The sequence below is a fragment of the Gorilla gorilla genome, chromosome 11, assembly GCF_029281585.2.
Source record: "Gorilla gorilla gorilla isolate KB3781 chromosome 11, NHGRI_mGorGor1-v2.1_pri, whole genome shotgun sequence".
Lineage (NCBI taxonomy): Eukaryota > Metazoa > Chordata > Mammalia > Primates > Hominidae > Gorilla > Gorilla gorilla.
The window spans coordinates 41,697,186-41,718,136 of NC_073235.2; the positions used below are offsets into that span (position 1 = coordinate 41,697,186).

General features: G+C 36.8%; 1 long non-coding RNA gene across 3 annotated transcripts in view; it reads right to left on the bottom strand.

Annotated features, from left to right (window-relative positions):
• Positions 1-7,108: 7,108 nt before the first annotated feature.
• LOC129532064 (uncharacterized) overlaps positions 7,109-20,951 on the bottom strand; it is a 96,153-nt gene continuing 82,310 nt past the window's right edge. For 2 of the 3 annotated variants that reach the window (XR_008677660.2, XR_008677662.2), the window contains exon 7: positions 7,115-7,549. This is a non-coding gene — a long non-coding RNA (uncharacterized lncRNA). Of the gene's footprint in view, positions 7,550-20,951 lie in introns of all 3 variants that reach the window. The other variant, XR_008677663.2, reaches the window with a different exon arrangement.

A 20,951-nucleotide genomic window follows, 5' to 3' on the forward strand; every position in this document is an offset into this window, starting at 1 on the left:
TTGCATTTGTGAGAAGGAAAGCCTTCACAGATAGGTTATCATTACCTTTGTTTCTCACCCCAAGGCAATAGAAACTGATTACTAGATCTTTTTGTGGAGAACATAACTTCCTCCTCCAACTTTTTCACCCCAATCAGAGGAGCATACTTTCTGTTTACCTTTTTCCCCTCAAACAATTCAACTGCTTTGCAGTAAGGAGAAGCTTGATTTGCATACAGAAAACCATGATACTTTCTGTCTCAAAGTAAAAAGTAGCATGGTTTGGTAGAAAGAGCACAAGATTTGGACAGTCTGGAGTTCAAAGTTTTGTTTTGCTACTTATACACCAGATGTGAAACCTTAACTTTGTTGTTTTGAGTACTGTTTTTTTTTTTTTCCACTAAAAATGGGAAAATCGTAAATTCTGCATTGCAGAGTTGTTGAATTAAGTGAGATATCTTATGTAAACCTCTTGTGTCAGTAACATAGCAATCTAAATTGGCCCAACTTAATTTCTGGAATTAAACTACCTCTGTTTGAGATACAATCAGCTTTCTGCATCCATAGGTTCCACATTTGTGGAATCACATTCATGGATCCACAACCATAGAACAAAGATAGTCAGAAAAATAAAAGGATGGTTGTTTTGGTAATGAACATGTACAGAGTTTTTCTTGTCATTATTATGTAAACAATACAGTACAACAAATATATGCATAGCATTTATGCTATATTAGGTATTATAAGTAATCTAGAGATGATTTAAAGTACACAGGAGGATGTGGGTAGGTTATATACAAATCCATTTTATATCGGAGACTTAAGCATCTGCAGATTTTGGTGTCCATGGGGAATCCTACAGCATTCCCCCATGGATACTGAGGGATAACTATTAACTCCGCCACTTACTAGCCATAAGTCCTTTAGACAACTTGTTTATCCTCTTTCTCATCTATAGAATGTGCATAATAATGGAACCTACCTCTTTAAATGTTTGTTGTTGTTAAGCAAACTAACGTGATAAAGAGCTTGTAAGTGTCTGTTCTGAAACACTTACTGAGTAAGCCCTCAATAAATATTAGCTCTTATTATCTTGGTACTGCTTCCTTCTACAGTTTTGCTTCTAGAATCCAGTACTGATACACACACACACACACACACACACACACACACATTTTAATATCATGCTTGCTCTATCCAAGTTCCCTGCATCTTCCCAAGGAGAACTATTCAAGTCTGAGCTCCTAGACATTACGTCTCGCTTACAATATTTTCAAGAAACCTCTCTTTCATCCAAGACTTTAGTCTTAAAGAAGAACACAGCATAGTTCTGTTTCCACCCAGATGGCAAGCTATAATAATGAGTTATTAATCATAGAAGGTTCTGGCATCGGAGATTTCTACAGCAGTAATGGATGACCCAACAGTTAGGTGGGATGCAGCTGTGACAGTCTAGGGGCATCCATCATCCTAGGCTAGCCGTCTGGAAGTCAATGGCAGGAAAGCCTGAAAACAGTAGGCAAAATGGCCTCAGGTAATGCACCAAGGCTGAGCATGAGGACTCCAGTTTCTGCCTATTGGGAATCCACAGGAATAAACCTCTTTCTTCTTTTGGAAAGATTAATGAGAACTAGGATACAATGTGGAAATCAGTTGTAGAAAGAGAGCAGCTCACTTCTCAGAACTAGCAACAGACAAAAACAAGGAGGATGAATTCCCACTTGTCGGAAGGTGATTCATGAGGTTGCCTTGATTTAGTGAGAAATCCACTATATACGTAGGCATCTAGATGTGGTAGGAATAATAGAGAAAACAAAAGAACTATGTCAACTGTAAAACCAAAAGAAAAAGGCTAAGTAAGGTGTGTCTGGAGATGGATCAACCTATCTGGCTTAGGCAATGCTATATTTAGTGTTTACATTTGGAAAGCATTAAGTGGAAGGCTAAGAGCTCAATATTTCTCTTTTGGGAAGTAGGGAGCCATTACAATTTTAAGCAGAGAGGTGGAATAATGCATGCAGTGCTCTAGAAATCTTCTCTGCTTGTGTATACAGTATATATTAAAGGTGTAAGGATGGGAGTATCAATTAAGAAATAATTCTGTCAATAGTCCAGGTTTCAGGAAAAAGCCTGTCTTGCATTGTCAAAGTTTAAATCAAAAGTCTTGAAGATACATTTGGATTTTAGCTGATATTCAGGATGTGCTAATATGAAAACATAACCAAAATGCACCTCTATTAGTTTTTCTAATAAGGAAGTTTCTATCTAATTGTAACTTTGTACCTGTTGACCAAATCTCACGATCTCCCCATTCTCACCACACTGGCTAGCCTCTGGTAACCACTAGTATATTCTCTACTTCCGTGAGATCAGCTCCTTTGGCTCCCACATATGAGTGAGATGATGCAACATTAGTCTTTCTGTGCTTGGCTTATTTCACCTAACAAAATGTTCTCTAGTTTCATCCACATTGCTGAAAATGGCAAATTACATTTTTTAATGGCCAAATAGTATTTCATTATGTATGTATACCATTTAAAAAACTTATTTAACCTTTGAGAGAAAAAAATTTTGGTATTCTATTATACTGCAATGTGACTATGTTTAAAAGAATTGTATTATATATTTCAAAATAGCTAGAAGACAGGATTTTGAATGTTCTCACTACAAAAAATAATAAATATATAAGAACATAAATACAGCTAAAAAACTTGATTTCATGATTATACAGTGTATGTTTGTATTAAAACATCACACTGTATCCCATGAATATGTACAATTGTTATGTCAGTTAGAAACAAAATAAAAATCATGAAGTCCCTGAGAAGTAAATAAATCCTGTTCTTTTGGGATTAGTTAAGCTTACGAATAACCCTTAAAGGTAAAATAAATAAGAAAGCACACACACTCAAAACTGTGTAAAATGATAAAACAGGCAACAGCAGTAAAGAGAAAAGAAGAAAGATAAGATCTATTACATTACTATGATATGCTGTGAAGTAATCGTTACTCTCTCTGGTGGACTAAGCAATCCAGCTACTGAATTTATTGGTGAGCTACAGATGATGGATTACTCAATGGTATGACTATCTATCCTTAACTATGGCCTGGCAACTAAAGTAATCTTGATTTCTGTAACTGGCCCATCCCCTTTCTTCCAAACATTGGAAGATATATATTTCTCTTTTTAAAATATTTTTCAAAGTAATCTTGACAATCTCAAAATGTTGATCAATTTTTACTTTTGGCAGAAAAGACAAAATATATAATAAGAAGACTATGCATTAGCTAAAGAGTGGGTCTACATTTTATATCTCTTAGAGTGCCGGGTTCTCTCTCAACTGTTCTTTTGAGGGAAATACGTTCTCGGCCTCCAAAATAGGAAAAAAAATCGGAAACAAGTTATGGACTTACAAACTCAGTGATGAGATTCCAATCAGGCACCTGGGCATGTTTTAGATTGGCTATAGCCATTATCATTATTTTGGACTTTGCAGCAGACATGGAAGGAACAGGGTCACATGCCGGGTTGAGAGGTACAGCAAATCACCATGGCACATGTATACCTATGTAACAAACCTGCACATTCTGAACATGTATCCCAGAACTTAAATCAAAATTTTTTTAAAAAAAGAAAATGTATGTCAATTCATCCATCAATGGACATTTGCATTGTTTCCTATATATCTTGACTACTGTGGATAATGTTGCAATGAATATGGGGGTATAAATATCTCTTCAAGATCCTGATTTTAATTATTTTGTGTAAATACCCAAAAGTGGGATTGCTGAATCATATTGTAATTCTATTTTTAATTTTGGTATGTACATGGAGTGAGATATTATTCAGCCATTAACAAAAGGAAAATCTGTGAAACGCAACAAAATGGATGAAGCTTAAGGATGTTATGCTAACTGAAATAAACAGGTCACAGAAGGACCAAAAAAAAAAAACAGGGTCACATCCCATGAGTCATTCAAGAGTAGACAGGGCTGGAGCAATATTTGTCAAAGTGAATCCCATGATGCCATCAGAGATCTTCTTAAAATGGATTAGGCTCTCTGAGGTTGGGGCCTAGCATCTGTGTATTTAATCAGATCCTCAAGGGAATTGAATCATGCTGAAATCTGAAACTTACTAGTGTATCTTTTCCTGACATACATCCTTCTTTTCCTCTTAGGACTCACTGTATTTTTTCGTCACTAAAAATAAATACATACTAGAGTGGTAGCTCCATCTGAGACATTCAAATTTGTAAATGTCAAATTGTATGTATGTGTGTGCTTTTGTGCACATATGTGCATATTAAGTCTATAGAAAATCCCTCACCAACTGTTACTTTGGCTCTGCATAAAAGTTTCATCTGTTTTGTACAACTTTTTATGTCTTATTTTAAGTGATAAAAAGTAGGTAAGCCAAATGAAGAGGACATTTCCCAGGCTTCCTTGCAGGAGGTTGAGAACTTGCAGCTAGGTTCTGACCAAAGAAATAGAGGGAGAATTTATATGTAGAATGTCCAGGATTGATTTATAAACTATTTTTTTAACTCTGTCTATGTGTGTCAGAGCCAGTCAATGAGGGATTGTACTATGGAGTCATAACTTGTGACTTATCTATCTGTCAAAACTCACTTCTCTTCAGGTCCTTGAGGTTCTTAGGTATTCCTAATTATTCTCATCATACACAGAAACTTGACTTTTTCATACAATACACTATTCTATGACCCCTTCCATCAGTGTCATTACCCGGGTTAAATTTACTTATGTCATTGTTTGTTAAGGTAAAGACTAACTAGTCTGATAAACTTAATGGGCAGTGAGAGTTAATGGCTTAATTTTCTCTCATTATTTAATGTGTTAAGTATTTCTCATTAATTAAATAATAAATGGATTTAAACAAAGTTCTTTAACTTGAAGCCATTTGGAGTTTTTTCCTGACTTTCTTTCTATCCCCAATTCCCATTAATGCTCAAAACCACACTTTGCTCAAGCCAAAGTCTTTGTTTATTCACGGCGTCTGTTTCCCGCTCTAAACTTTCTTCATGTTGGATGGGCTGCTCACTAAGACTCTTCCCCAAATGTAATTCCTTCCCAGACTTCAAGGTCTACGCTTATTCTCAGCCTTCCTTGATAATCCCTAACAAAGGCCTCTCTCTTGCTACATGATACCTCTAATAGGATTTTTCCAACAACTATGTGCTGTCCATATAAGACACACCAGGCCGTGGGGATATAAGAAGAATAAAACTCACTTAATCTCTCTCGTCAAGAAATGCATCATTCCCTGAGTATAAATAAAGAAATATAATAAAAAGAGATGACATATAAGGAGTTACATTTAGTGGAGAAGTACAATCTATAATCAATTGACATCTAAGGTATATGACTTTGTTATGCTAGGTATCTATTACACATGCTTTTTTAAGGTGTACTATGTGTGGAAATTATGGATTACCCTTTATTAGATGTGCCTAGGAATATGTTATAAATCTAGTGAAAGCCAGAAAGAAACAGGGACAACTGAAGAGGAAATATGTTTTTTAAAGCATCAGGGGAGAATAAACTAATATATGTAGGAGTGATGTTCTATTTGTAAGCTTTGAATTCAAGAGGCTTAGCCCATTTCCACAAACCCTCATGGAATCTGCCTCTATCATGTGAACAGGCCCAAGCTAGCCTGCTGGATAATGAGACAGAAGACCCAGAACCACTGTCGTCCTGATGACAGCCACTGGCCAGACTCCCTACCAGCTGACCAAAGACACAAGAGCAAGCATGTCTTGCATCAGCAAAGCCTGCCACACATCCACAGAATTGCTCAGTTGCTCCGTAAACTTGCTAACAATAATTAATAATTTTTGATTTACGCGACTAAATATGGAGCGGTTTTTTACTCAGCAAACAACAAACATTAACATGTATTTGATTAGTAGTTTAAAGGGCTTAAAATGGGAAGAAATGATATAATAATAATTATTAGTAATAGCTTACATTTACTGAGCATTTACTATATGTGAATTATTGTTTGTATATGTACTGAAGGATACTGTGGGTGGGAGTGTCTACTGAAAACCATCCTGAATGGTAATGGCATTAATCTTCTCCTCTTTATAGATGAGGAAACTCAGACCAAAAGTAGTTAAGTAATCTGAGCCAGCACAAAAAGCTCTAAAGAGCAAAGTCAGCATTTGAAGCAAACTTCTTATTTCCTATCTTTGTAACATCTGTCTTGTATCTTGTATTGCCTTTTAGTAAAAACAGCAGATCAGAACTAGTGTCAACATGTGTTAAGATGCTCCTTTAATGTGCTTCTCCTGTATGTTCTCACTAACTTCTGTGGCTTCTTAATGAATCATATAAGCCTTAGTATGCCAAATACCTGTGACAAATTCCATTTTTGAAGAAACATAGTTCCCATCTCAGTTTCTTGTTTTAGTTACTTAATCCAGAGGAGAGATATTGATGAAAGTTTCATGCCCAATGGTGAACCATGGAGGAAGACTTTGGAACAGGCTGAGATTGAGGTTCTTGAATACATGGTTGTACTGGTAGAACTTTTCTGCCTTTACCCAAGGCAGTCCCTAATATTCATTAAGATAGCTCTGGAGCTTTGAGACAACCAGGTAACAATAATGACATTTTTCATAAGTGGAAACTAGTATGCCATATAGGCCATTCCAACACTCACAAATTAATGTTCTGTTTCCTTTTTAACACATAACAATTTTACTGGAGTTACAGTTGATGTCTATTAAAAGGAGTTTTCTAAGGGCATCCTGCGATCATGTTAGTCATCTAGGTATTTTTTAATGCTAGTTTTTTTGAGGTACGATTTTTATATAGATGCAAAATTTCATGCATTTTAATAAATGTATATAGTCATCTAACCACAAGTACAGCCCCTGGAAAACACTGATTGATTTCTGTACCTATAGTTTTGACTATTCTGGAATGTCACATAAACAGAACCGTATGGCAGTAGCTACCTATGCCTGCCTTCTTTCACTTAGCACAATGCATTTATGTGACAACCACATCACCCACATTGTGACATAGATCAGCAGTTTGCTGTTTTCATTACGGAGCAGTGTTTCATTTTATGGATGTATCACAACGTATTCATTCATCCCCCAGTTAAGACATTTTTATTGTTTCCATTTTTTTTGTGATTATGAACAAGGCTTCTATCTATAAACATCTACATACAGATCTTTGTACAGGCAAGTTTTCATTTGGGGAGAGTAAACATGTAAGCATTACATTTCTGGGTTATGGTATTATGGACTGAATGTTTGTGTCCCCTCAGAAACAATCATGGGTTGAAGCCATAACCTTCACTGTGAAGGTATTAGAAGGTGGGGCTTTGGGCGAGGGGTGTAATAAGGCTTAGATAAGATCATAAGTGTGGAACTCCCATGATGGCATTAACGTACTTAGGAGACATCAGAACTTCCTCTCTCTTCCTTAGGAGAACACAGCAAGAAGATGACCATCTGCAAGCCAGAAAGAGGGCCCTCATCAAGAACTGAATCTGCCAGCACCTTGGTCTTAGACTTTCCATCTTCCAGCACTGTGAGAAATAAATGTCTGTTATTTAAGCCACTCAGTCTGGTATTTTGTTATAGCAGCCTGAGCTTCCTAAGATATATGGTAAGTATATATTTTATGTAGATTTTTGACATACTTATCTTTTAATTTTTCTGCGGAGGACCAATTCACTTACTTTCATCAATTACATTTTATTTGTACCTAAAATTTAAAATCTTTTCAAAAGTAAACTAAATATTAATATATTCTAATTCTTGCTTGCTATATTAATGTTCCCAAATAACTCTTAAATTCAAACATATGGTCTGTACCATATGCCAAATACATGTGAAAAATTCCATTATTCAAGAAATAATTATATATTACTTTATTTTCTCCCAAATATTTAATTTATATGTTAAAACTTATGCTTCACATGCTGAAACCAAAGTAAACATCCTATGAAAGACAATGGCAGGCAGGATTAGTGGAAGAAACTTACATAAATGTAAAATTTATTCAACTCTTTTTCACGAGGGCCTAATTTAATCAATGCACCTGCAGTTGATTGCTACCTTTTAATGTGTATATCATATATCGCACGTAGAGTGAGGGGAAGGCACATCACAGTTGCACCTTGAAATATGAATAAAGAGATAAAAGTAGGAAAGAGAAAAAAAGGAGTTAGATGATTACAGCATTTTGCAGGAAGCTAGCCAGACAGGCCCTAACTATATTTTAGATCTATTGAATTAAATCATAAATGAGTCATTGTCTGGGAGAATAATTTATAGTAAAGTATCAACTTGACTTTGTTGGCATAGAAATTACTGATATAATGCATTCTATAGCAATCAGGACAAAACATTTATTTGGAGTGCACTTATATCCTAAAGGAAAGGTAGATAGTGCTTTGCAGAAGGAAAGAATAACAAAATGGATACCATTAAAATAAATTTCACAAGTTTAAAACTGCATTAAAATCCAGTAATGAATGTATCAATTTAGAGACAGTCAAGAATAACTGCCCTAAAATAATAAGAAAGCTGAATCAATTAATTGGAATGTCTGTCTCACTATCTATCTATGTGCCTATCTATCTATCTATCTATCTATCTATCTATCTATCTATCTATCTATCATCTATCTATCATCTATCTATCTATCTATCTATCTATCTATCTATCTATCTATCTATCATGTATTAACTCAGAAGAATTCCCTTTGGAAATTGTCATGTTATCCCATTCATTCAGCTTTTGGGCCACAGCAGATGGTGGAGCCTCTGTGTTTCTTCCCTTCCCAGGCAGGACGGAGAGCCAGCATGATGGCTGGCATTGTGACAGCCTGGGCCCTGGAGTTCCTGAAGTGATGCCTGCTGGCACTGGATCTATACAGTTATTTTCTAAATGGTTAAGTCTCAGTAGATTCTGATGAACATCTTTACAGGATAATTAGACATATTTTAGAGATTGCCATTTGCTTTTCCTTGAAATAAATCTACTCTCTTAGCTGCATGTCTGCACTTAAGTCCTCCACATCACAGTCCATTATACTCACAACAAAACGACAACAGTAATTTCTCCTTTTTGTTCTCACTAACTTTTTTGGAACAGGTGACTTTGTCCCTTTATAAATGTCATACTCTGTGCTAAATTGTACCTATATATTATTTCCAATCATCATAACTATCCTGTGATTTGTAATTCTTATTTTAAAAATGATAAAGAGAGCATCAGGTGTAGATAATTTATAATATGTTAAATTGGTTGATTTGAATTATATAGTCAGGTATGTCTTGAGGTTATTTCTGGTGGGCACTTTGGACCTTATACAAGAACAATCATTTTTCTCTTCTTCCTCATTAGCAGGTACCTTGGTATTATTCAGGTATTTTTTTTCTTTCCCCCAACTGATAGCACTACAGAAATAGAGCCCAGTAACTTTAAAGCATCCAGGACAAAACTTTCCTCTGGCAGCTGGTGTTACATAGGGAATTTACACCTGATTAAGGTAGACTCAACCAGATCAAAGAAAATTATTAATATTCAATGCTGAGGATTTTTTTCCCCAATGATTATGAACAGGAAGATTCTGCCTCTATTGCTCTGGAGCAGGTATCTTGTGACAACAAGCAAAACTAGGGTAAGGATGATGCCAACCAGGAATGATGGGTAAGGAAAGAGAGCTAGAAAGAAACATGGACCTTGGTAACACCATTGAGCCACTGACACAATCAGCCCTAGGGCACACCTTTGCCCTGGGCTTCTTGTTACATGAGATAATAAATATATTTGTATTGTAGGCCAGTTTGTCTAGTACTTAAATATAAAAGCATGCTAACTTATAGCCAGTATAGTGTATTCTCCCCAATAAGCAAACGCCAATCAATAGCTGTCTCCATCCCCCGTATAGAATAATGTTTTTCTATAATTGAATAATGTTATTCTATCCCCGGTATAGAATAACTCTCAATAATGTTTCTGCGTATCTCTGTGAAAAAGAGCAAAAGATGGAGATGTAGCATGTGGCCTATTTCAATAGTAAAGCAGTTTAAATAATGATCGCCTGTGCAGGATTCTCATTTTATGGAACTAAGTAAAGCTATATACACATGTTTAGGGCCATGGCCATATATTACAGTTTATCCCTGCACAGAGCTTTATGTAATTTGAAGGCAGTAGCAGATAAATGATGAAGATTGCTCTCCTGGAACATAACTGCAATGAAGATATCCAGAGCTGAAGCCCTCGTCACCAGCAGACCACCTAAGGTGAAAGCCTGATAAATTAATTCGTCTTGTAGCAGAAGGTGGCATTCTTTGCATTTAAATATATTCGGTTTATCTGCCATCATCTGTGGGAATGGATCACTGGGCAAAAAGCTATCTCCAGAAACATTTTGAGATAGGATGATGATTTTTCTCTAAAAATTGTATTTTTATGTAAACCACAGCCCAAATATAGTTGAATTGCAGTCAGAGAGCATATTCATCTCCAAATTATGCATCGAGATGCATCTGATGACCTTGAAAGTATATCTATTTGGAAGGGTTTAGTGCTGCTCTTAAATAGGTCTATATTTTTAAATACATTATGTTTCCATGCAAAATATAACAAAATATGTGTGCCTATTAAAAACTTAAAATCAATGTTTCAAGTTTAATGCTATAAGAATGAATTTTCATAAATATGCATAACAGAGACATGGATGCTAAAGATAGAAAAGCAGTTTTTTTGTTGAAATACAAAATGCTTATATCACTCTGAGGATTTTTTTATACGTGAAGTTTTTTTCCCCCTTAAGCTGCTGAGGCAGCAATGCATATTTTTATTACTGTTTTCTAATTTTGAAAGGAATGACAACACTGTGGACAGTCCTATTAAAACAGTCATCTTTTAATAGTTATAAGTAGATAAATTAATTGAAATTTTTGCCTTTCCCATGTTAAGAAAGCTACTGGTTCTAGGGCCTGTCCCCACCATGTGGACTTTCATGTATATGTTCAGAGAAATGTTCATATACAATTAAATTCCCACAACTGGTAGTTTTTAAATTGTATTAATTAGTATATTGATGTCTGCTATTTTCTTTAAAAAGCAAGTTTTCAGTGAACCCAATTCAGTGTTGTTTTCTGCAACAGCTTGAAAATAGGAAGTTATTTTTTGTCTCCTTTAGTTATAAATTAAACAATTGTAAGCACTAGAGAAATTCGACTCCAATCTAGTATTTTATTACATGATATTAAGAGAAGAAAAGTAACTGGGTCATCTCATTATTACATCCCTGAATTTCGAAGATGTCTATAAATTCCTTGAGAATATGCTGAGCTCAGTCCGTCAGGTACCTTTTAAGTCTTTTAAGGACTCTTCAGGAAGAGCTTCTTTTTTTTTTTTTTTTTTTTTTTCTGGACTAAAGGAGACATTATTCGCAATTACTCTCACACATGCAAGAAGTCTTTAGAGCAGCTCAGAGTGGACCAATCCTATTTATTACCATAACTGCCAAATTCTTGTTAAGGCCTTTATTTTCCTGATTGGAAAAGACGTCTCTGCACATGTGACTGATGTGCAAAGTACTCCCTGAGAATTAATATTGACCAGAAATTTTAGAAATTTTATTTAATTTTATCAATCAAATACTCTCCAAGACGGGGAAGTCTATAATTTGTGGTTTTGAAAATAAAGTAGAATTATTACACAAAGTAGGTCAAACCTACATTCTGGCTGGTTCTCTGCAATTTTAATTTGGAGTTTATTTTTGTCCTTAGTGAACTCCTTACATGCTTCATTAGTTCTTTCACCATTCCAGAATTGTGAAATTCTGTGATCTTTGCCCAAAATTATTTTTCATATCAACCATTTATTCAACCCTTTATTCACATGAAGCATAGGCATGGTTCATTTATTATGAACAAGGAACTCACTTGGACCAAATAGGCAAAAAAAAGTTAAGGAGAAATCCTAGGTTTTAGAATTGTTTAAACTCCTCACAAATGAATTCCATTGGCCTAGAGATTCCTGTAATACTTAAGAAAGGTTTGCTTTGTGCTGGACACTGGTCTAAGCATTTTGACTATATTGACTCAGTTCACAGCTCTACAAGTTAGAATTTATTGGTGTTACTTCTACTATGTGTTATAACTCATCTTGCAGGTGAGGAAACTGAGGCAGAATCAGAATTTAAATTCTAGCAGAACAGCTCCAAATTTTACATATTTAATCATTACCTAAACTTTCTGCCACAAATATTTCTCTGCAAGTGAAACTTGACTTACTGCGTAGACAGAACTAGCAAAACTCTATTTGCCCTTTAATTCTTTCTTAGTCTGGGTTCTATTTTAAAACAATTCTTTGCTTGTTATAATTTCAGAGGTTTTAGATGCATTCCATGAATTGAAGAGAATGGGATCCCCTTCCCCTTGTGAAATATCTCTCTCAGTATTTCCTCTGGGTGGCAATGGAGTTTTCTAGAAAAAGAGAATAAATTATATATGCAGACCCTTCTTGTATGTCAAAAAAGATATACAATGGGTAGAGGGACATTCAGTGATGCATTTAAACCATACTAAATGCTAAATGGAAAGGTGAATATTTGCCAAAGTTATGTATTATTTTTTGGCTGCTGTCTTAAAGTTGCAATTAAATCCCAAGGTTGATATTGTCATCTCGAAATACTGACCTATTTAGTTAAAAGTTTGTAGTGAAGCAATTATATGTTGATTACATTATTAGATATGAAAGATACTGTCAGTAAGTGTAAATCATGGTTTTTGTCCATGTATAGTTCAGTAAATGCATGAACCACACCACACATGCAGAAATGAGAGAATATATGGCATGACTGTATTTGCCTCTAAATGTTAGAAAATCTAGGAAGAAAGTACTGAATGTATGTGAATCTTGGGCAAGGGGTGGATAAAAAGAAGTCAGCATCAAAGGGAAAAACTGTAAGGAGAAGTGACACTGAAGTTGTCTAAATGTAGATTTAGAAGACAGGACACTTCTTGTTTGTGTGAAAATATATGAGGAAAACTATGAGTATGAGGGTGAGCACAGTTCATTTAGAGCATATTTAAAGTAGACGATATGAGACTGAACAAGTACAGTGGAACTAGCGTGAGCAAGATTGTCTTTGGTTCACGACATTTGGCTGTGCTGTGTCTTAAATATTCTGTTCCCACCTTGTCAGCCCTACCTGAACACATCAGATACACAAAAACACCTCTGCACCTTTGATCAAACTATTCCTGTAGCCTACAATTATCTTTTCTCTATCTCCAGCTTATTAAAAGTCATATACCCTTCAAGGTTCCACTGAAACTCTTCTCTGAGTCATTTGATAATAGCCCCCCAATTAAACTTAATTATTCCATCACCTGCACTCTATAGTATCTGAAAGCTGCTATAATTGGGCTGTTCTGTTCTATCACATTAAATGTGGTTCGCTGTTTGCAATGACTCTCTTTCCCAGAGAGCAGAGTTGGTGTTTTTGCATCACTCCATGGCATAGGTATATGTTTTTGAATAGATTTTTCTCGATACTATGTGTTGAATTGAGAGGAAACAGTTTGAAAAACAGCTCTGGGGTAAGATGTAATCCTAAGGGTAGATGGTGTCCAAAAATAAAGTGGAAGAAAGATAGCTTATCTATGGCCAGCTCATTCTTAGAGCATGCAAAGTACAGACATCATGGGCCTGGAATGACAGATCTGATCATTGTGTGATGTGCTAGCTTTATGCTGCCCCATGGTGATAAACAGAACTCTTTCCATTCCAGCCAACCCTTTTATGTATTTGTGTTCCATGAACAGTGCAAATCATTTCCCAGTATTCCCAGTAAGAAAAAAACAAAAATTACAAAAAAGATTCAATCTCCTGCCTTCTTTAGAACATAAAAGTCTATTGCACGTAAGAAGGGCTGTTCATTGTTATAATCCATGTTTTGTTTTTAAGTTTAAATCTTCCAAAGTTGGATGATTTTTAAAAGTACATATCATCTCAGAGAAGCCACATAAGAACTTTTATGAAATATACATTTATTTATTTAAGTACCTCTTAATTCACATTTGGCCTACTATATAAATGGATCAAAATGTGATTAACGATAGTCTCTTTCTCTCAGGTCATTCGTGATTCAGAGACTAAGAAAACTAACTGAAGCATACTGTGGAGAGTCCTTTACTCCTAACAAATGACTTCCTGAGCCCAATGCAAGCCCACAGCACCCTCATCTGTAATATATTCAGCAGAAATGCAATGTAACACAAATTTTAAAAAATTATTATTAAATATAAAAAGGAAACTATAATACTAAAATTAGTAGGTTGGTGCAAAAGTTAATTGCGGTTTTTGCCATTGAAAGTAATGGCAAAACCGCAATTACTTTTGCACCAAAATATTTCCATTTTGTTCCACAGAGCTGCACTCTATTTTTTATTTCCTTGCAATTAAATGAGGCTTTGTGACTGAGTTTCAACAAAGTCACCAGTCCCCATTTCACTAGGCATGTGGATGGATAGCTTGTGCTCCAGGTCCAGGCCTATCTAGTGGAAATCTACCAGCCATGTTCTTCTCAGCTCTTTTCCACCTGCTAACTGTGTGCCAATGGTCAGGGCAAACACGAAAGTGGCAGGGCCCAAGTAACCTTCATCATGGCATGAGACAAGCCTTACAATCCAGACCCATATTAGACTCTTTTTAGAGCAAGAAATAAACTGTTATGTTCAGCCACTGGATGTGTGTGTGTGTGTGTGTGTGTGTGTGTGTGTTGGTAAGAGTAGTCAGCCTGCCTTAAACAACAGAACCTCAAAAAAGCTTATCTGTTATGAACAGTGGCTGTCCATTCAGGGAAATTTTATCCCCCAGGGAAGACTTGTTAATGACTGGAAACAACTGGGAGAAAGTCCTGTTGGCATGTAGTGGGTAGAGGCCAAGGAGGCTGCTAAACACTTTACAATGCATGGGACACACCCCACAGCAAAGAATGATCTGAACCCAAAAATCAGTGGTGCAGAGGATGATAAACCTTGCATAATGAGGGAGAGCACTAGATAAAGTGTCACTCTTATTAACTGTTGAAAAACACATCTTTATCTTAAAGTGAGTTCTATTGCAAATATATTAGCAATTAAAGACCTTGACCTAATGGAATTTGAAATTTCAGGATATTCTTTATGGTCTGAGTCAACACTATACCACAACAATTGCTGGATAAAACTTGAAGTAATTTGAATTTGTCATCAGAGCACTTCTTATCCTCCCCATTGTCTTCCTGAACTCAATTTTCAGTGCTTCTTTGTCATAGCATGCATGCATGCATATATACACACATACACAGAAATGCACACACCACAGTAAAACATTCCTTGCTATCCTAATGTCTTTTTGCTTACTCCTGACAAGCTGTGATATCTCACTGAAGAACCATAATTGAGTAAATGGTCAGGCATCAATCTACATTTTCTATCATTTAATATGTCACTTTTCATATATTCGATTATCCGGGTCCCATTCTCTCAAGACTTTGCACTCTTATAAGTATCTAATACAATTTTAAAAACGACATGTTAATGATTTCATGTTGTTTTTCTTCCATAAGAATACACTAAGTTTTTCATAGGGTCCTATTACTCCAGGAGGACAATACCGTGTTATGAAAAGAGCCATGGACTGAGGATATGCAATCTGTAGCACTAGCTAGATGACTATTGATTAACTAGCAGAGTAAAAGGTAGGCACTATGCTCTCTATAAATCAGTTTCATTGCTTGAATGGGAAGAAATTTAACTGCATGTTTTCTAAGCTTCATTTTAATAAATTTACTTGAGCACATTCACGCCACAAATACTAAACACTGCTTTTTTTTTTTTTTTGAGATGGAGTTTCGCTCTTGTTCCCCAGGCTGGAGTGCAATGGTGCGATGTCCGCTCACTGCAACCTCCGCCTCCTGGGTTCAAGCAATTCTCCCGCCTCAGCCTCCAGTGTAGCTGTGATTACAGGCATGCCCCACCACGCTCGGCTAATTTTGTATTTGTAGTAGAGACAGGGTTTCTCCATGTTGATCAGGCTGGTCTCGAACTCCCAACCTCAGGTGATATGCCCGCCTCAGCCTCCCAAAGTGCTGGGATTACAGGCATGAGCCACCGTGCCTGACCTAAACACTGTTTTTGTATAGGCACTGTGCTGATGTTGGAAACTTGATGATGAATAAGGTAAACATGACCTTTTCCATAATGGAAATTACAGTCCCAATTCCTGTGTGCAGAGCATGGTTCAAGGCACTATGGAGGCTCTAATGGTGTCACAGAAGGCACTTGCTTTTAAGGGCTGGAAGTGCACTAAAAAAATGACAGGTATACCTATGACTGTAGTATGTGTTGGGCTGTGGTAGTTACTTTATTAGAGTTAAAAATAAAGTGCTATTGGTGACCAGAAGAAGGGTTATCTCCAAGTTCAGGAATCTGAGATAACTTTCAGAAAGAAGGGAACATTTGAGCTAATTATTTAAGAGTACATCAAATTCAGAGACAGAGAGAAACATTAAATATCAGCAAGAATGTACAAAATGGTGAGCAGAAAATATTGGAATAATGTTTCTGTAACTGGAAAATACTACAATGTTATTAAGTTTCAAAGTGTTTGTCTTTGTTTGTTAGAGTTGTTATAACAAAATATGACAGACTAGGTGGCTTAAACAACAATTTATTTTCTCAGCTTGGAGGCTGGCAGTTCAAGATCAAGGTGTTGGCAGGGTTAGTTTCTTCCGAGCTCTCTTTTCTTGACTTGCAAATGTCTGTCTTCTCCCTATGCCTGCATATGACTTTTCCTCTGGTGCACAAGCATATCTGGGCCCTGGTCTTCTTTTCCTATGAAGAGATAAGTCAAGGCCGGGCACGGTGGCTCATGCTTGTAATCCCAGCACTTTGGGAGGCAGAGCAGTTAGATAACCTGAGGTCAGGAGTTCAAGATCAGCCTGGCCAACATAGCGTAACCCCATCTCTAATAAAAATACAAAAAGTTGCCAGGAATAGTGGTGGGTGCCTGTATTCCCAGCTACTCTGGAGGCTGAGGCAAGAGAATCACCTGAATCTGGGAGGCAGAGGTTGCAGTGAGCCAAGATCACCCCACTGCACTCCAGCCTGGATGACAGAGACTCTGTCTCAAAAAATACAAAATAAAAATAAAAAATAAAAAATAAAAATTGGCTGGGCACAGTGGCTCACGCCTGTAATCCCAGCACTTTGGGAGGTTGAGATGGGTGGATCACCTGAGGTCAAGAATTCGAGACCAGCCTGGCCAACATGGTGAAACTCCACCTCTACTAAGATACCCAGGAGGCCAAAGGTTGCAGTGAGCCAAGATTGCACCACTGCACTCCAGCCTGGGCAACAGAGCAAGACTCTATCACCAGAAAAAAAAAAAAGAAAAGAAAATACAAATCAGATTGAATTAGATTGGATTAGGGCTCATCCTAACAGCCTCACTTTAACTGAATCACCTCTATAAAGGTTTATGCTTCAAATACAGTTATTCTGAAGTACTAGGGGCTAGGGCTTCAACATGTAAATTTTGGGGGGACACAATTCAGCCCATAACAGTGTGTGAGGGCTATCGTGAGAGATGAGGCTGGAAATGTACCAAATAGGGATTTAATAAAATTGAAGTAGATGGGACTTTCTCTGTAGGTCCCATTCAGGATGTAGAGCAAGGCATTAACATCATCACATTCTACTTTAAAAAGGTAAATCAGGCAACAGAAAGAATGGCACAGATAAGAATGAACAGACAAATCTCTTTGAAAGGTAAAATGGAAAGACATTCAAACTTATCAGATGTGATTTTTAGAGGACAGAGAAGGGTCAAAAGATAACCCAAATTTCTCTGCATCTATCACTGGAAGCATGGGATCCAGTAATAACAGTATGAGAGTCAGAAAATACATGCTTTTGTGTAGGATGTGATGCCTTGGATTTCAGGTACATAGACATGGAGGTTTTGCTGACTGTCAGAAAAGGTGGCCAGAAAGCACTTGGTACACGTATTTGGAATTGTAGGCAGGTGAGGAGGGTTGGTCCAGCAGCCTAGAGGTGATGTAAGCAACTTCAGAATGAGTTAGGATCCCAGTGCTTCCCATGTGTCCAGAGGAAAGGAAAACTGGTCTGAGACAGGGAGTGATGGCATGATAGGTTCTGACACCATCACAAGAAGGGGTTTTCAAAAGAAGAGGACGCTTTACATCCTCTAAACTGTGATACCATCTCTGCTCACAAGAGTGCTGTCCACCTGATGAGAATCGAATTAGCCAGACCCCATCTGTCTCACAGTGGAAGCCCTGCAGTTTGAATTTCCCAAATTCCCAAGAAACTTTATAACATTTGTCAGAGAGGAATGGCCCAGCTAGTGTTGATTTGGAGATTTCCTTTAATCAAGCATTTTCATGTAGAGTAGACACAACCCAGAGATTCTTATCCAGTAACCCTGAAGGCAGGTGGTAGTGGTCACCCTCTGAACTCTCCTCTCTGGTTTCCAGCAGGGCAAGTCATGTTTTCAATGAAAGTTCTTCTATCTGACCCCATTAGCATTATCCTTGTAGATCTGGCGTCAACAAGTTATTATTTAGTCTACTGGGGAATACACACTCTAGTCTATTTAAACTGCAGGAGACTTGGACTCTTGCCTTTGTTAGTCTCTGAAATGCTATTACATTAATTGTTTCACCCCGCCCTATTTGATATACTATTCACAATGAGAAGTGGGTGCCTTTATGCAAATGCATGCAGCATTATCTTTCCATTTTCCCACTCAGCATTCCATGTCTTTTCTCCTCATCTGTTTCCTGTTTTTGAATGCAATTTATTTTTTAAGTACCCAGAAGAGATACTTTAACATTTGTTGATACTAACTAGTTCTGATCTTTCCCGCCCCCATCCAGAAGCTCTGTGGAAAAACTCCAATTGCAAAATAGCAAATGAAAACGTTATGAAATCTCTCAGGAGAGCTAAATAAATGATTAGATGCTCAGGCGGCAAACTAAATTACCAGAATCCTCTCAGGCATATGTCTGAATTTGACAATCTTCCTGCTTCTCTGACTCTCCTATTGAACTGACCTCTGGACACCAATTCCAATGTATAAGTCTTTTCACACTGAACCAGTATATACATTATTATAACTGGAAGTCCCAGACTTGGATTACCAAAAAAAAAAAAAAAAAAAAAAACTGAAAATAAAAGCAGTGTTTATCACTCCATTACAAGTTTAAGTGCTATGCAGACACCCTTGGGATTTAAGATCAGAAACTCCCCAAATTAGAATTGACAATGTCTTCGTTGCTGTATTTGGGTTTACCACTTTGGAGTACTGAGCTATATGATGAAATTATTGAGCAGGTAGAGCGATGAAAGCAGTTGAGTTGGAATAAAAGGCAATAAAGAAGAATATTACTCTCTTCTTGAACACAAACAGAAATCTGTGTTTGACAACTGTGAGATATGTACATTTCAAAGGTTAAGATATGGAGGGCATAAGAAAATAGCTCTTTCATGATTGTTTAAGTTAAAACTGTAGAAGCCAGCAAATATAAAAGATGAATCCTAAAAGGACAATTGTATAGAAGTCAACAACATCCTTCCCCTTAATAAAAATAAACTGACTAAAGGCAGTATGAGGCATTTCTGCTCTTTTAGGTTGAACTATATGTTTCCAAGTACTATATAATAATAATATTTCCCACACTTCAACACAGGAGTAGAGAAATCTGAGTGAATTGTTATCTAAATGAACAGACCTCAGGAAATGGAAAAGCTGTTCAAATCTAACATGGCAGCCTAAGAAACAAATTCCTTCCTGGGAAAACTTTGTAAGCATGATGAATGGAAACTTCTCCATTATCTCTTGCATCCCTGGAGCTGAAGCCTCTCCATTTTTAATTTTTAATTGGCTGTAATAACCTGAACTGTTGGTCAGCCACACTAAACAGCTTGGTTTAAAAGGAAAAAATAAATAAACTCCTACTCAGAGCAGATGTAAGTTCTCTGTAGGGAGAAAAATAGTCACAAAATGTTTGTGGAATATAAAATTCCAAATAAAAATCCTTTTAATTTGTCTTGGATGTTGAAGTAGGGGGAGTGCAGCAAGCAGAGTTTGTGTGCTTTGCAAGCAATTTCTGAAAATGACAATGCCAAGCCTATTTAGCTCTTATAATTACCTGTCACCGTGCTTCCAGGAACTGGCTGGAGACAAGGGAGCTGCACGCCTGGCAGTGCAGTGCTGCCTGGGAGATAAAAAAATGGGGACATGCCTGGGGCTTGCTCATCCTGACTGTGTTGTGTGGGAAGATAAGCCCGCTGACTCAGTCCTCCACTGTAGGTAAAGCAGTTATGTGGCCCCAAGCAACTGCACCTTCGCTCCAGGGTCAAAAAAAAAAAGTGTCAGACAAGTTTGACTGCACTACCAAGACTAGAAATCAGAGATACTTCTATTTTTAGATGCACTCAATTTTTTTTTAAAAAGTATAAATCTTATAAATTGAGTTATTTGATTTGTTAATTCCTGCTAATATCTGCCTTTTTGATGTAATGATTAGTTTGACTTTAAACTTTGAGACCTTCCTGCCATCCTATGTCTCCTCTCAATTGCCAGCCCGGTTGTTGGGGAATATGAATGATTTCTTGAAGTGTCTTATCTCACTCCTTGGATATATTTGGCCATTTTCATGACTCAACCCTACCTCCAATTTTTGGTGTATTATAATATGGGTACATTAACTTTAATAAAGATATTGCTGTAGCAAACAAAAGATATTCTAGGAATACCCAAGGCTGTCCAAGCTCCACTGGACTTATCTTTCAGTTCTCTTCCAAAATATGAGTTAAGTGAAAGGTATTAACTCAAGAATCAGAAGACTTTATTTTAGTATATGCTTTATAGGGTGAATTCAGAAAA